Genomic DNA, 15,878 nt, shown 5'->3' on the forward strand with positions numbered 1-15,878 from the left:
AGAGTCCTTAGTCATGCTGCTTGGATTTTCACAAGGAATGGTGTAGAGATGTTCTTGCTTTTGCATTTACCTGCCAAATCTTCTCATAGATAATCTACCTAGGCTTGGACCTTATTAAAGATGAAGATTTTATTCCTGGGGGAGGGAAAAGTGTTGTAAAATTACAGGTGTCTTCCCACTAGTCAGACATAGACATATTGCTTGGGATCTTAAACACATAACAGTTGAAAGCTTTAACCCTGAGTTCTTGGAATTTATTTTTTCTTTTAGAAAACAAAATAATTAGGAGTCCCTACCCTTCTTTAAAAACTGATCCAGCAACCTAATAAACTCAAGGATGCAGATTATTTCCCCTCTTTTAAATTGGTTTTGATAACAGGAATTCTGGTCAGCAATTATTCTCTCAACCCTGGTACACAATTCTTCTCAATAATGACAGAGGACCATGAGATTCAGAAGCCGTTCTGGTTTTGATAATGATAGAAAGTGATTAGAAGTACTTCACTGGTCTGAGACAAAGCCTCTGGAAAATTTCAACCTTAATCCACTTTAGTCTTGTGCCAGGCTTTTAGAAGGTTATAGTCCCCAAAATGAGATTTGAGATGATATTTAACAGTTCAAGTGTCATTCTGGAAGGAGTTCTCTTTAGCAGAATTCCAAAATAGATTTTTGACATTTTTATGCTACCAAATATGTATGAATTGATTAAGATATAGGCACATGCAAGCTTCTGTTCAGTAGCTGCTTTCAAGTCTCAAACACAAAATAGTTTAAAATTTAGAATATATGTGATAATGCAGGGTGTAAAAGGTACCAGTGGAGAATCTTTGTAAAAGATTCTGCTATTCACCAAAATGTAGTAGATGCAAAATGAACCAGGAGTTCTTAGGCAGCCAAGAACCCTCCCCTGATCCTCAATATCCTTATTTGCAAAATGAAAATTTTGGATTAGATGATGTCTAAGGTACTGTCCAGCTTTAACTTTCTTACTTCTTGAATAGAAAGCAAATTGAGATGCAAATATTCTTTATTTCCCAGGCCTAGGCTAGAAGGTATATAAAAAGCTAGGACTCCAAACTCTATCCTGAGGACTTGGGAGTGTCTTAAAAGTCTTGAATAGGGGTTGTCTATATAGAGCCAAGTTTGGGTTCACAAACAAGGTCACTGGAGCTACTAGCCAAGAGGAGTCTTTGCCAGTTGCCAGAGGTACAGTCAAGTGGCTCAGTGGTAGAGAACGCTCCTGCCAATGCAGGAGACGTGGATTCATCCCTGGATTGGAAAGAACTGGAGAAGGAAATGACAACCCATTCCAGTATTCTTGTCTGGAGAGCTCCATGGACAGAGGAGCCTGGTGGGCTACAGTCCATGGGGTCACAAAGAGTCAGACATGACTCAGTGACTAACACACATACACACATTATATACATATATATATATATATATATATATATATATATATATGCATCTTATTAACCGAATCACTTTGCTGCACACCTGAGACTTTGTAAATAAACTACACTTTAATTTTAAAAAAACAAAAGATCAAAATTAACATCTGCGAGGAATTTAGTGACAAAAAATTTTAAAGTTAAATTTACTTACTGATGTATTAATTCCACTTTTAAAGGACTGACCTTATAGCAATGATAAAACAGAAGAAGAAAAGTCAGACACACAGTGAAAAGCAATGTATCATTGTGCGGAGCAGCATGGCCTCTAGGAATACCAGAGCCAGGTTGCCTGTCCTGCCGTGGTTCAGTTCAGTCCAGTCACTCAGTCATGTCCGACTCTTTGCAACCCCATACACCACAGCAAGCCAGGCCTCCCTGTCCATCACCAACTGCCAGAGTTTACCCAAACACATGTCCATTGAATCGGTGATGTCATCCAACCATCTCATCCTCTGTTATCCCATTCTCCTCCTGCCCTCAATCTTTCCCAGCATCAGGGTCTCTTCCAATAAGTCAGTTCTTCACATCAAGTGGCCAAAGTATTGGAGTTTCAGCTTCAGCATCAGTCCTTCCAATGAATATTCAGGTCTGATATCCTTTAGAATGGACAGGTTGGATCTCCTTGAAGTCCAAGGGACTCTCAAGGGTCTTCTCCAACACCACAGTTCAAAAGCATCAAGTCTTCCGCACTCAGCTTTCTTTGTAGTCCAACTCTCACATCCATACATGACTACTGGAAAAACCAGAGCTTTGACCAGATGGACCTTTGTTGGAAAAGTAATGTCTCTGCTTTTTAATATGCTATCTAGCTTGGTCATAACTTTCCTTCCAAGGAGTAAGTGTCTTTTAATTTCATGGTTGCAATCACCATCTGCAGTGATTTTGGAGCCAAAAAAATAAAGTCTGTCACTGTTTCCAGTGTTTCCCCATCTATTTGGCATGAAGTGATGGGACCAGATGCCATGATCTTAGTTTTCTGAATGTTGAGCTTTAAGTCAACTTTTTCACTCTCCTCTTTCACTTTCATGAAGAGGCTCTTTAGTTCTTCTTCGCTTTCTGCCATAAGGGTGGTGTCATCTGCACATCTGAGGTTATTGATATTTCTCCTGACAAAATTGATTCCAGCTTGTGCTTCATCCAACCTAGTGTTTCTCATGATGTACTCTGCAAATAAGTTAAATAAACAGGGTGACAATATACAGTCTTGACTTATGCCTTTTCTAATTTGGGACCAGTCTGTTGTTCCATGTCCAGTTCTAACTGTTGCTTCTTGAGCTGCATACAGATTTCCCAAGAGGCAGGTCAAGTGGTTTGGTATTCCCACCTCTTTCAGAATTTTCCACAGTTTATTGTGATCCACATGGTCAAAGGCTTTGGCACAGTCAATAAACCAGAAATAGATATTTTTCTGGAACTCTCATGCTTTTTTGATGATTCAGCAGATGTTGGCAATTTGATCTCTGGTTCCTCTGCCTTTTCTAAATCCAGCTTGAACATCTGGAATTTCATGGTACATGTACTGTTGAAGCCTGGCTTGGAGAATTTTGAGCATTACTTTGCTAGCATGTGAGATGCAATTGTGCAGTAGTTTGAGCATTCTTTGGCATTGCCTTTCGTTGGGATTGGAATGAAAATTGACCTTTTCCAGTCCTGTGGCCACTGTGGAGTTTTCCATATTTGTGGGCATATTGAGTGCAGCACTTTCACAGCATCATCTTTTAGGATTTGAAATAACTCAACTGGAATTCCATCACCTCCACTAGCTTTGTTCGTAGTGATGCTTCCTAAGGCCCACTTGACTTCACATTCCAGGATGTCTGGCTCTAGATGCATGATCACACCATGGGGATTATCTGGGTCATGAAGATCTTTTTTGTATAGTTTTTCTGTGTATTCTTGCCACCTCTTCTTAAAGTCTTCTGCTTCTGTTAGGTACATACCATTTCTGTCCTTTATTGAGCCCATCTTTGCATGAAATATTCCCTTGGTATCTCTAATTTTCTCGAAGAGATCTCTAGTCTTTCCCATTCTATTGTTTTCCTCTATTTCTTTGCACTGATTACTGTTCGGCTTTCTTATCTGTCCTTGCTATTCTTTGGAACTCTGTATTCAAATGGGTATATCTTTCCTTTTCTCCTTTGCCTTTTACTTCTCTTCTTTTCCCAGCTATTTGTAAGGCCTCTTCAGACAGCCATTTTGCTTTTTTGCATTTCCTTTTCTTGGGGATGGTCTTGATCCATGTCTCCTGTACAATGTCATGAACCTCCGTCCATAGTTCATCAGGCTCTCTGTCTATCAGATCTAGTTCCTTAAATCTATTTCTCACTTCCACTGTATAACTGTAAGGGATTTGATTTCGGCCATACCTGAATGGTCTAGTACTTTCTAAATGTTGCACCATCACATGTTCTCTAAGCCCATGATCACTTTTCTAGACTCAGGGTTCTGTTACCTGTGTCAATAGTCACCTGACTTTCTCATCATTGAGTCCCAGGATGAAAATTTATTTTTACATATGGAAACAGCCTTATCAAGCCAACTCACACAATGGTTATATTTCAGTTCAGTTCAGTTGCTCAGTCGTGTCCGACTCTTTGCAGCCCCATGGGTTGCAGCACTCCAGGCTTCCCTGTCCATCACCAACTCCTGGAGCTTGCTCAAACTCATGTCCATTGAGTCAGTGATGACATCCAACCATCTCATCCTCAGTCATCCCCTTCTCCTCCTGCCTTCAATCTTTCCCAGCATCAGGGTCTTTCCCAATGAGTCAGTTCTTTTCATCAGGTGGCCAAAGTATTGAAGCTTCAGCTTCAGCAGCAGTACTTCCAATGAATATTCAGGACTGATTTCCTTTAGGATTGACTGCTTTGATCCTTGCAGTCCAAGGGACTCTCAAGAGTCTTCTCCAACACCACAGTTCAAAAGCATCAATTCTTCAGTGCTCAGTTTTCTTTATAGTCCAACTCTTACATCCATACATGACTACTGGAAAAACCATACCTTTGATTAGATGGAGCTTTATCAGCAATGTCTCTGCTTTTTAATATGTTGTCTAGGTTTGTCATAGATTTTCTTCCAAGGAGCAAGCATCTTTTAATTTCATGACTGCAGTCACCATCTGCAGTGATTTTGGAGCCCCCCCAAGATAGAGTCTGTCACTGTTTCCATTGTTTCCCCATTTACTTGCCATGAAGTGATGGAACCAGATGCCATGATCTTTGTTTTTTGATGTTGAGCTTTAAGCCAACTTTTTCACTCTCCTCTTTCACTTTCATCAAGAGGCTCTTCAGTTCCTCTTCACCTTCTGCCATAAGGGTGGTGTCATCTGCATATCTGAGATTATTGATATTTCTCCCGGCAATCTTGATTCCAGTTTGTGCTTCATCCAGCCCGCCATTTTGCATGATGTATGCTGCATATAAGTTAAATAAACAGGGTGACAGTATATAGCCTTGACGTACTCCTTTCCCAATTTGAAACCAGTCTCTTGTTCCATGTCCAGTTTTGTTTCTTCCTGACCTGCATACAGATTTCTCAGGAGGCAGGTCAGGTGGTCTGGTATTCCCATCACTTTCAGGATTTTCCACAGTGTGTTGTGATCCACACAGTCATAGGCTTTGGTGTAGTCAGTAAAGCAGAAGTAGATGTTTTTCTGGAACTCTCTTGCTTTTTCTATCATCCAATGGATCTTGGCAATTTGATCTCTGATTCCTCTGCCTTTTATAAAACCAGCTTGAACATCTGGAATTTCTTGGTTCACGTACTGTTGATGCCTCACTGGAGAATTCTGAACATTACTTTGCTGGCCTCTGAGATGAGTGCAATTATGTGGTAGTTTGAACATTCTTTGGCCTTATTTAATAATATATAGTATTAGTATATATTATATAATAAATATGTGGTTATATTTATTATATATGTTTAAAATATATGGTTAACATAAATACATGGTTATATTTATAATAAATATATGGTTATATTTAATGAATATCAAAAAGGACAAATCAATTATTTCTTATCAGACAGATAATACTCCTCACTCAGGAGCATTAGCATCACAGATATAGCCCATGTTAATTCTTCACCTATTTCAATGTGATAACACTAGGAGACAAATGCCAATGACTCATCCCTCAAAACATGCTAGGTAGGGGACTTCCCTGCTGGTCCAGTGGCTAAGACTGTAATCCCACTACAGGGGACCCCGGTGTGATCCTTAGTCAGAGAATTAGATTCCACATCCCACAGCTAAGAGTTTACATGTGGCAATTTAAAAAAAAAAAAAAAAACAGATCCTGCATGCTGCAAGACCTCAAGTGTCGCAACAAAGACCTAGTACAGCCAAATAAATAAGTTAATTAATAAAATTCACCTTGATGATGTTTATTTTTAAGAAAAGAAAGCTATATTTGATCTTAGCCAAAAGGCCAAGAAGTGATGAATCTAGAGTCTATTATACAGAGGGAAGTAAGTCAGAAAGATAAAAACAAATATCATACATTAACACCTATATATGGAATCTAGAAAGATGGTACTGATGAAGCTAGCTTCAGGACAGCAGTGGAGATGCAGACATAGAGAATAGGGTTGTGAAAACATTCGGGGAAGGAGAGAGTAGGACTAATAGAGAAAGTAGCATTGGAACATACACATTACCATTTGTAACATAGATAGCCAGTGAGAATTTGCCTGAGACACAGGGAGCTCTATCCCATGCTCTGTGACGACCTAGAGGGATGGGATGGGGTGGGATGTGGGAGGTGGGAGGGAGCTTCAAGAGGGAGGGGACATATGTATGTCCATGGGTGATACACAGTGATGTATGGCAGAAACCAACACAATCTTGCAAAGCAATTATCCTCAAATTAAAAATAGATAAGTTAAAAAAAAAAAAAGCTCGGTAGAAATCCTTTTGTGCCCTCATGGCTCACTCGTGGTGTTAGGTCATACTTCCATAGCAACTGCTCTTTCTCTTATCATTGCTTGATTCACACTTGTAATTACCTGCCCAAATTCTGTCTTTCCCTCTGATACTAAGCTCCAACTTCGTAGGGATTGTGTCAGTGTGATTCACCATTCCATACTTAGTTCCATAGTGCCTGGCACACAGCTAGCATTTCATAAATATCTGTGGAATGAAAAAGTGAATGAATAAATAAAGCCAACTCATAGGACTGCCTTCAAGCACGCTGGAGAGAGATACTTCTCTTTGGAAAGACAGACTCTCACAAAGAAGGAAGTGTAAAAGATTTTGTGGGCCTCAAAATGATCTGCCTGCTGGCCTGTCATGATTACCAAATTTTCTGCACAGATTCACCTCTCCGGATTCACACACATTGTCCCCAAGTAGCTCCTGTTAAGTCGTTCTTACTTAAGTGGCATATTTAGGCCATATCAGAAGAGAAAGTAGTTGACAAGAATGAACTGAACATTCTGAGGTTACAGGAGCGTATGGGATTTAGGCTTGGGAATAGCTACTTCAATTAAAATGATTCTTTCCAAGTACAATTTGCAAAATGTAATTTTTATATCTGACTCTCCTCGAAAATCTTTCACCTTTTTATGACATTTCCATAATTACTTTTGGAGAGAAAAGTTTCTTTTTCTAAAAGCTATGGGTTTCTGAAATATCAATGATTCCTTCCTCAGTCCCACAGTTCCTCAATTAAGACAAAGCAAAGGCTCAGTTAATACAGAAGCCTGGATGGGTCCATCGGTGGTTTATGAATCATGTGAAGTATTAAAAAAGGAAGGCACAAGAGAGAGGTTCCCAAGGATTGACCGCTCCTCAAAACGATCTCAGACTTTTTTTGTATATTTCCAAGTCTCTTCTTTGTTGTTGTTATTGTTCAACTGCTAAGTCATGTCCGACTCTTTGCAACACCATGGACTGCAGCACACCAGGCTCCCCTGTTGTTCAATGTCTCTGGGAGTTTGCTCAAATTCATGTCCATTGAGAGGGTGATGCCATCCAACCATCTCACCCTCTGCCACCCCATTCTCCTCCTGCCCTCAGTCTTTCCCAGCATCAGGGTCTTTTCCAATGAGTCAACTCTTCCCATCAGGTGGCCAAAGTACTGGAGCTTCAGCATCAGTCCTTCCAATGAATATTCAGGGTTGATTTCCTTTAGGATTCTCCCTGGAGATTTCAAATCACAGATGTGGGATGGAACTCAGGCATCTGCATCATTACAGCCCCCACATGATGCCATAGGCCAGACATTTAGGGTCCCACTAAACTCCTTTCAAGCTTTGACATTCTAAGCATCTCAGTCATTTCATCAGCCAAGGAGCACCCTTCCCAGCAGCCCCCGCTTCATAAGGGGACCATCAGAGGGCAAGAGCTCTGCCCTTACAGTGTTCTGATCGGTGGTTCTTACCAGTGAGAACAGCAGCCACTGTTTCTGAGAGTCTCTATTTAGCCAGGCTCTCAACACATGCCAAGGGAGCGAAGGGCTTATCCAACGCGACCTTAATTCCTGCAGCAACTCTCCCAAGTAGGTCTAATAGCCTCCCTTTCACAAATGAGGCAATCAAATATTTCGAGAGGCTGAGAAGATTGCCAAAGATCCTTGATTTTGAAGTGATGGAAGTAGGATTGGAACTCAAAGCTATCTAATTCTACAAGTAGGTTTAACCACTGCACTAGCCCATCTGTCATGACAAAGGTCAAAGGCTTCCCATGTAGACAGAGGCACTGGAGACAGGGCTTCCCTGGTGGCTCAGAGGGTAAAGAATCTGTCTGCAATGTAAGAGACTCGGGTTTGACCCCTGGGATTGGGAAGATCCTCTGGAGAAGAGAATGGCTACCCGCTCCAGTATTCTTGCCTGGGGAATTCCATTCCAGTAGAGAAGAGCCTGTGGGCTACAGTCCATGTATATGTATATATACCACATTTCCTTTATCCTTTCATTTGTTGATGGACAATTAGGTTGCTTTCATGTTTTGGCTATTATAAATAGTACTTCAATGAATATTGGGGTGCATGTATCTTTTCGAATCAGAGTTTTCATCTTTTCCAGATATACTCTAAGGATATAGGTAACTCTATTTTTGGTTTTTTAAGGAACCTCCATACTGCTCTTTCAAGTAAACTTTCTAATGTACAATGGATTTCAATTTTTTCCCATTGTAAAAAGTCAGACATGACTGAGTACAGGAGACAAATAGTGTGGCATTCCCCACTTGTGTACAAAGAGACCTTAATAGAGCCAGTTCTCTATAGCTTTGAAGAGAGATAAAACAATGACAAACTCTTTAAAATTACATTCTGTCTGAAATTGCATGTTTGCCAAATTCTAAAAGGCCAAGATCTAGGGAAATATTTTGTTTAACTGTCAAAGAGGTAGGTAAAGAACAAGCAAGAATAAAATGATTTGCTCAACACCCAGTGGCATAACGAACTTACAAACATTGTGCAGGCTATATATGTAAATATCTACTATCAAGGCTTTGGGCAAGTGTGTAGCTGACATTTTCATTCTGGATTCTTAAATAAATACTTCATAATTATTATTTACATGTTATTTAAATTTAAATAATTCATATGGTTAGTGTTTTGAGAGATTGAGGTATTTGTGAAATATCTACCCATTTCTTAAAAACTGCCATATTAAGGGAGGACAGATTCATGCATGAATAAGCCAACAATGATGGGACACTAAGAGAAAAATGTCTATGGGTCACCTCAAGTTACCAACAGGGAAATTCTATCAATCTAACCATGGTACATCCAGATCTTGTTACTCTTGCCAAAGAGAAACTAACCTAGTCCTGTGTCCCCTGTGCCTTACTCTCACTGGCCGCTCCTCTAATGGGCCGAGCTCCTTCCTGCCAAGGGGGCTTTGCCCATGCTATTCCCCCCAGCAGGAACGATCTCCCTAGAGAATTCTGCAGGTTTGCCTGATCCACCTTTCAGATGTCTGCTCAAATCATTCTTCTTCTGGATGACTCCATTGACTCCAGCCTACTAGGTCCCTCTGTCACATACCCTCTAAGCCCCTGGATCTGTCTCTTGGTAGCCCTTATCACAACTGAAAGAGTAACTTCTATAATTAGTTCATGTCTGTCTCCCCTACAAAACTCTAAGCTCCATGAGAGCAGAACTAATTGTGTATCTATCAAGACAGGCTACATAGTTTGAAAGGCCAGGGCAAAATGAAAACACTGGCCTTTTTGTTTCAAAATTACTAAAACTTTCAAGACAGCATCAATAGAACATTAAACCAAGCATGGGACCTCATAAGCATGTAGCCTTGGACAATAGCATAAGTCTCATGCCCACAAAACTGGCTCTGGTCTTTAGGTTTACCACTGCATACTTGCTCCATAGCAGGTGCCCAAAAAATATCTATGTATCTAGAAGTAGATAAAGTGCAGAAAATCCTGACATTCCCTTCTTCCTTGGCCCATCTATCTCCCATTCCCTTCAAGTCAAGAAACATGATTCCTGCTACGGTCACTCCTTTGCAACCAGCTTTGCACAGCTTCCTTTAAAGGTTAGAAACTTTCCCAGCAGTCTCATCTGGAGCCCCTAAGATTGAGATTTCTCAGAAGCTGCAGCTGAGAAATGTATTTTTATGTTTCCTTAAAGGAGGCTCCAGTGCATCCTTCAGTGAACTGTTCTTGAAGAGGAGGGAAAAAATCAATGCTTTCAGATAGCATTACGTTGCCCTGAATAATCCTGAAGCTGCCCATGACTTACTGGAGAGGGTATAATTGAAGTGAGGATAAACTGCACACCATTTCAAAGTCTACTAAATTGAAACCGTTCTTTTTGTTGACACATGCTTGGGAAGCTGTAGATAATGTGATTTAAAATAAATACACTGGCCCAGTATACTTATATAATTGAAATAAATATGGGATCACCCATAGAGTCCACAGGCAGTTGGGTACATTAACCCCTTCTGTACCAGGTGAGAAGCCCCCGGCCTGAACAGGAGGATGTGGCCCTGAGTAAACTGGGGAACGAAGAGGGAAGGCAGTCTCAGAGGAGATGGACACTTTCAAATGTTGAGTTTTCAGAGCGTTTCTGTAGAAAAAGCCTGCCAGGTAATGAATCCTCTCTTGATTCTCCCACCATGCAATTCTGTTGAGTCAATATTAAGGACTCCTGAAGTCCAAGGGCTACTGTTGCAGTAGATTTAAAAAATAAAGAAAGAGAGAGAGCAAAGAGTTCTTTTTCCTTCCTTTGATGGCTCCCAGGGAACAATAAAGAGCAAAACTCCAAAACGGCATTAAAATGGTTTCATCAGGGCTCTTTTGAGCAATCTGAATGTGCAATTTCTTAGTCAGAATGTACTTGAACACCCAAAGGGGTATGTATCTAGCAGCTAAGTTTCCATCAGAGGTGCAGAGCCACCATGAGAGAAAAGACAGATTTGTTATAGGATTTAGGCCATCAGTGATCCAGAAGCCAGTTAGTCATCAGTGAAGGTCTGTTGCCCCGTGTCTAGTGCTGAAGTTAGCAGGGTTAGACAGTGCAAAAGGAAGATAATCATGACATGAGCGTGAATAAGGCCAAAACAGAACCAGAAGAGTATTCTGGAATCACAAGGAGTCATGGGAATGGATGTCTAGCTCTCATCGGCACCCACATTGGTCTCTCACCACTTCCAAGCCTAATAGCATCATTGATACAGGTGACCTGCTGGGGAGCCCTACATGAGCCTGATGGAGAATTCAGAGAAGCTGAGAGAGGAACTGCCAGGAGTGGGAGGAGGCATTGATCCCCATCCCCCATCCCCACCCTGCATGCTGGTCCCTGGCAACAATGTGATCATCAGACCAGAGCCATCCAATGTGAGCTGCAGCAGCATCTGAGCCTCCTACCACCTTCCATAGAAACAAGACGACAGCAGCATCTCCACCTTCCAAACTTTACCCGAGTTTCTCTCATAGCCAAGCTTAATCCAGAACCATACAAGGAAAGGAATTCTGAAAAATTCAAGGAAAAGAGTTCTAGGAAATGTAGCTTCAACTTAGGTAATGTGATACAAATCCCTGGGGGACAACAATCAGCAGACCCAAATGCATGTCTGAGCTCCTTTGAACAATCTTTGAATGTGTAACTTTTCAGTTAGAATGTACCCTAACCCCCAATGGAGTGTGACTGCAATTGGATACAGCCCTAGGTTTGGGTAAAACTGGGGTGTGCGCACAGCCGTGGTCTCACCAGGTGACCATTTTTTTCCCCAAGGGGTATTTGGTGACTCTGAAGATATTTTTGGATGTCATAGCTGGGAGTGCGCTATCGGCATCTAGTAGGTAGAGATCAGAGATGCCACTGAACACCCCACAGTGCACAGTATGGTCGCCCACAGCAAAGAAATGTGTAGACCAAAATGTCATGAGAGCTGCCGCTGACCAACAAGCCCAGACTCCATCTCTTACAGTCATCAGAGGTTCCAGGGAAAGCAGGAAAAGATACTATATATCATTTTAAAACTCTATACTATACACATTGAGGAAACCAAATTTGAAAGAGACACGTGTACCCCAATGTTCATCACGGCACTGTTTATAATAACCAGGACATGGAAGCAACCTAGATGCCCATCAGCAGACGAATGGATAGGAAAGCTGTGGCACATATACACCATGGAATATTACTCGGCCATTAAAAAGAATACCTTTGAGTCAGTTCTAATGAGGTGGATGAAACTGGAGCCTATGATACAGAGTGAAGTAAGCCAGAAAGAAAAACACCAATACAGTATACTAACACATATATATGGAATTTAGAAAGATGGTAACGATAACCCTGTATGTGAGACAGCAAGAGAGACACAGATGTGTTGAACAGTCTTTTGGACTCTGTGGGAGAGGGCGAGGGAGGGATGATATGGAAGAATGGCATTGAAACATGTAAATTATCATATGTGAAACAAATCGCCAGTCCAGGTTCGATGCATGAGACAGGGTGCTCAGGGCTGGTGCACTGGGATGACCCAGAGGGATGGAATGAAGAGGGAGTTGGGAGGGGGTTTCAGGATGGGGAACACATGTACACCCATGGCAGATTCACGTCAATGTATGGCAAAACCAATACAATGTTGTAAAGTAAAATAAATACATAATTTTTAAAAATAAATAAATAAAACTCTATACTTCCAACTAGAAGAGAATCATACTGATAAAAGAAATGAGGTAGATCAATCTGTATTGATTACTATGTATCAGTATGGTTAATGATGGCTGAAAAAAACAAATCATAACAAATAGAATGCATGGTACAATGCCTTTTTGTCAATGGGCAACACACACATTTCAATTTATTTTCTCCCGGAAACAAATCCTGAGAGGTTTCAAGTTCAAGTTGTTTATTTGGGAGAGGATCCCAGGAAACACAGGTAAGAGTGGGAAGTGGGTGTATACAATGGACTACTACTCAGCCCTAAAAAGAAATTTCATAAATGAAATTTGCCATTTTCAGTGACATAGATGCACTTGGAGAGTATTCGCTGAGGAATAAGTCAGAGAAAGACAAACACTATATGATACCACTTACACATGGAATACCTAAAAAATGCAACAAACTAGTGAATATAACAAAAAAAGAAGGAGACTCACAGATACAGAGAACAAACTAGTGATTACCAGCGGGGAGAGGAAAGAGGGGAGGGGTAAGATAAAGGTAGGGGATTAACAGGAACCAACTACTAGGTATAAAATAAGCTACAAGGATATGTTGTACAACAATATAATGAAATAAAAGAAAATAGAGTTAAGTCGAGAACAAATGGGGACCAGGGAGGCCCCCTAAGCTGGGATGTTCAGGAAAGAAGGTAACATTTGAACTGAGACCTGGACGATCATGATCCTGCCATATAGTCTCTATGGAAAGAGAGTTCCTAGCAACAAGAAGAGTAAGTGGAAAGACCCCAAGCCAGAAAACCAGGCTGCTTCATTGGGGGTGGGGCTGCATCTTAGCGATCAAGAGAGAGGGTAGTAAAAGATGCAGCTGGAGGGACTTCCCTGGCGGTCCAGCAGTTAAGACGCTGCACTTCCACTGCAGAGGGTACAGATTCAATCCCTGGTCAGGGACCTAAGATCCCCCACGCCACACAATGCAGCCAAAAAAAAAAAAAAAAAGATGTGGCTGGAGAAGTAGGTGGGCCCTAGTTGGCATAGGACCTTGTTATGTGGTTCTACATTTCATGAGTTTGAGTTTCACTCCCATAGAAGGGTTTTAAAGTAGGCTATTGGGCTGACATGGGAGGATTATAAAGGGTTGACATAGGGAGGATTTAATTCAAATCCTAGGGAGATTGACTCAAATAAATTGATATTTTTACAAATCATTTCTAGAGACTATGTCAAAAGTGAGGGTGGGAGGTTGGGAGTTGGTGGGGGTCAAGAGTGGAAGCAGGGAGACCCGTCACAGATGGAGGAAGGGAACGCTCTCAAGGTCAACCAGCACGGCAGGAGCACCGCTGAATGGGTTCATGTCCCTCCTTCTAGGCAACAATGTCTTGCTCTAAGTGGAAAGAGCACAACACCAGAAGCCTTCATCTGCAGCAAATATCCAGCCTCTCCCTGGCGTCACACAGCTTCTGGGCTGCCAACAAACATTCATTGTTGCATTTTTAAATGTTTCACTAAATGCGTCAGAAAAAAAAAAAGACTCATTTTATTCGAAGCAGCATTTACAGTCACTTTACAGCTGGTGACTGCTAACTGTCATCTGTTAGGTTGGGCATCAGAATGTGTCATCAGAAAGTCTGTCCATCTGTCCTGGGCTGTATCAGCCTTCTTTATGCTTCCCATCCACAACATGCCTTCTTACCTCTCTCTCCAGAGCCAGCCCCCATGTCTCTTGGTGCTCAAGCCAGTCCTGCCTGGGAGGAGAAGACAAATTCTTATTCATGAAGTTCCATTGGCTGCAGAAGTGGAAACAGCCGTGTGAATGTAAATATGAGTTTGAATATGTGCGCCGAGTATGAGTCAGTCTCCCATGACTGTGTCAGCCCAACGCCTCAAATCCTTTTCCTATGGAGGTTGTTAGAAAGAAATAGTTATATAAAGAAAGAAAGAAAGACATAAACACTCACCCTCCCAGCTTCATCATCATCCTTAAAGTGAGAATATTAAATATACAGGGAGGAAAATGGAGAAAGATATACATCAAGGTATTAACAGTGTCTATCTCTGAGTGAGATTTTTTTTTCCTTCTTCTAGTTTATGTTTGGTAACATTCCTATAGGAAATATGTGTCATTTGTGATAAGAAATAAAAACAATTGAAGATATTTTTAATGAAGATAAGAAGTACGGTCTTGCCTACCCCAAAGGGCTGTGAAAGGAAGAAATGACAGATGAAATGACACCTGTGAACACACTTCAAGAACACTGAATCCCAGAAGAAGGTAAAGAATGGTCACTGTGCTTGTTAACCCACATGAACACCTTAGCTCCTACCCAAGGAATGTCATCACTCATGTTGCTCTTTTCTTTCCCTATCTCTCCTTGTCCTTTCTTTCTCCCCATCCTTCCTCCCTTTCTCTTTGCCAAGGACTCAGCCAAGAAAAACAGCATCCATAGAGTTTGCTTCCAGGCAGGGAGAACTCCCAGTTAAAATCTCCAGTGGTGGCCGAGGTCTTTGGTTCTTCCCTACCCCTTGTCTGCATCCCTCATCTCTGAGAATTCTGCATCGGAACATGCACAGATACACTTGGAATCTACACCCGTTTCTTCAAACCAAGAAACTTTCATCCCAAATATGCTCTTACACCACCCACCCACATCCTTCCTTCATTTGTGGGCTCACTGGGAATTTTTTGAGAGTCTTCTCCGTGCCTCGCACTGTGCTGGGTGTTAAGGATCCCAAGGTGATGGGTGGGGTGTTTCCTGTCCTCATGGGACTGATGTTCTGGGAGAGGAGAATAGTACTGATCAGTCACATGTTGACTTAAGCTTACTAAATAATAGAAAAATAAGGTATGGGTTACTACAAGAGGGTTTATCAGAGGATTAGGACCTAATCTGGGAGTCTATAAAGGCATCCTTGAAAAGAATGATGACTATGCTGAGAAATGAAAGGTAAATAGGAATTAGCAAATCAAGCAAAAGGGAGAGAAGAATGTTCCAAGCAGATGAAACTGCCAAGGATGCATTTTTTTTTTTTTTTAAGTGCTGCTCATGTAACCAAGAAGATGCCAGGGTGATTTGGCAGGGTCAGGAGAATGAAGAAGGGACCCAGCGAGCAGAACTTAGAAGCCATGGGATGGTCTTGGTTTTAATCCAGCCACAGTGTGAGGCCATGGGAGGCTTATAAGCAGGAAGATGACATGTTTACACGCATGTGTGTGTGACCACTCTCACCCTGGTGTGAAGAAATGAATCTGAAAGATGGCATGTGGCAAACTGCCTGTTTTCCGCAAATCCTCCTCCCTTTCTTCCCGGGCACATGTTCACCCAGCTGGA

Source organism: Dama dama, chromosome 4 (genome assembly GCF_033118175.1).
Source record: "Dama dama isolate Ldn47 chromosome 4, ASM3311817v1, whole genome shotgun sequence".
NCBI classification, from domain to species: domain Eukaryota; kingdom Metazoa; phylum Chordata; class Mammalia; order Artiodactyla; family Cervidae; genus Dama; species Dama dama.